Genomic DNA, 2500 nt, shown 5'->3' on the forward strand with positions numbered 1-2500 from the left:
TACCACACACACACACACAAAATGACTCTTCAGCCCTAATGTGTCCAAGTGGTCATGAGATCCAGACCTCACCGTGGATCAGATTAGTAAATCAATATTTTGTGACTACAACATAGGAAAAATCCCCCATTTTTTTTCTTTAAATGTTTTCCTAGTACATTACTCACAATGCCGTTCATCTACCTTCGAGCTCTCTTCGTACTGCTAACACTTAGAAAGGAAGATTTAAAACACACTCGATATTTTGCAAATGTACACGGCGGAGTCACTTAAAAGCTCTACATCATGCTGCATTGTTCGTTACTGCATGCAGGGGGTCACTTATATAAAACTATAATCCTGTTATACATGTGATCCTTTAGAACGTCTAACTACGTGGGCTAAGAGTTTGAACAGTTCAAGCACTCTTGATGCACTTGATGCACGCCCGACTTTTATTTTCTCCATATTTTATGGAAAACACATCATTTATTACATGCACAGATTCCCTTTCTGATATGTATAGACCACTAACGACTCACACAAACCCCGAACACACGGCTATGAAAGTGTGAATGATGGGAATGCTTTTGTGCATCATTCACACTCGAGCTGTAATAACATTTACTCAGGTTTCTTACGATTTATATAACGGGAAGGAGAAGTTTCCTTGGTGAAAACGTCTCACGTCCACGTGGGAGAAAGAAAGAATAGTTCGTATACAATAGCAGGAAAAAGTGCTGCAGATTTTCCCCGAGGAAATGTGCAGACTGATGGAAATGCCGGAACCTGCCAATCATAACGCCTCAAACACGTTCACTTCCTGTTGCACGGCACGAGCACTTCCTTTCAGGACACTCACGACGCTTCTTGTTCTTCATCGCGGAAGGATCACGCAGGAAAGTCTTTCACATAACTCGCAGGACACGTGAACATTCTCTTTTGATAAATTCTCTTTTGAAGATCTGGCGCCCTCGGTGAATATGAGCACAGAAGGCTGTGAAAGACTGTCTTCATTGTTTACATTTTCGATCTTTCGTTAAAAAATAAATTAATTAATTAATTAAAAATCACAAAAATACTCTGTTCTCATGGATATCAAGCAATTGCAAACACAACACAGGTGTGCAACAATTATTGGTCCCCCTATGAATTCATATGAGAAAAAATATATTTGAAGTATATTCCCATTGATATTTTACATTTGTTTAGTACACCTTGGTGACTAGGAACAGGAAATTGTTCAACCTTGACTTCCTGTTTCACAGGGGTATAAATATGAGGTAACACGTAGGCCAAATTCGCTTAGTCATTTATAACAATGGGTAAGAGCGAGGAATAAAGCTGTGACGTGCGGAAAAAGGTTGTTTAGCTTCACAAAATGGGGCGTGTCTATAAGAAAATAGCAGGAGCATTGGAAACGCCCATTTCCACCATCAGGGCAATAATTAAGAGGTTCCAGAAATGTTATGAATCGACCTGGAATTGGACGTGTGTCTATATCGTCTCAACGCACTGTGAAGAGGACGGTCCGAGTGGACAAAACATCTCCAAGGATCACAGCTGGAGAGTCGTAGAAGTTAGTTGCGCCTTGGGGTCAGAACGTCTCCAAAACTACAATCTGAAGTCATCTACATCACCACAAGGTGTTTGGAAGGGTTTCAAGAAAAAAGCCTTTACTCTCATCCAAAAACTCTTCAGTGTGCCAGACACTACTGGAACTTCAGATGGGATCGGGTTCTACGGTCAGATGAAACCAAAATAGAGCTCTTTGGTAATAAAGACCAGAGGTGGTTTTGGCGCACACAGAGAGGTAGCCGTATGGAAAAATACCTCATGCCCTCGGTTAAATATGGTGGTGGATCTTTAATGTACTTGGGGCTGTTTTTCTGCCAGAGGATCTGGACATTTTGTTAGGCTACATGGCATCATGGACTCTACGGAGCGTCAAACGGGCCGTGGTTGGATCTTCCAGCAGGACAACGATCCAAAACATACATAAAAATCAACACAAGAATGGTTTACTGACCGCAAAATCAAGCTCCTGCCATGGCCATCCCAGTCCCCTGACCTGAACCCCATAGAAAACCTGTGTGGTGAACTGAACCACACCAGCGTGGACCTCGAAATGTGAAGGATCTGGAGAGATTCTGTACGGAGGAACGCTCTCAGATCCCTCGCCATGTGTTCTCCGACCTCATCAGGCGTTATAGGAGAAGACTCCGAGCTGTTCTCTTGGCAGAGAGCTAACACAAAGTATTGACTAAAAGGGTGCAATAATTGTGGCACACACATATTTAACAATTTTTAAAAAAAATGAAATTAAGAAGAAGGAAGAAAGAAAAAAAAAAAAAAAGATCTCTCGATATCCACGATATCTCATTAAAGTGTCTCGTGACAGAATCGAGCACAATATCGATGTTAAATCGTCGTCACAGTCGGCTATAAAGCGGTACAGAAAATGGATGGATGGATGACCTGGTGCTTCGGGGTGAGCGCGTGTAAAATATTCATTTTCTTT

At 41.8% G+C, this 2500-nt stretch overlaps 1 protein-coding gene across 2 annotated transcripts in view; it reads right to left on the reverse strand.

The window, feature by feature from the left end:
• Window positions 1-2500, reverse strand: part of adcy7 (adenylate cyclase 7) — a 73362-nt gene that overhangs the window by 27182 nt on the left and 43680 nt on the right. The window lies entirely within an intron of this gene.

This window comes from Ictalurus punctatus, chromosome 27, assembly GCF_001660625.3.
Source record: "Ictalurus punctatus breed USDA103 chromosome 27, Coco_2.0, whole genome shotgun sequence".
NCBI classification, from domain to species: domain Eukaryota; kingdom Metazoa; phylum Chordata; class Actinopteri; order Siluriformes; family Ictaluridae; genus Ictalurus; species Ictalurus punctatus.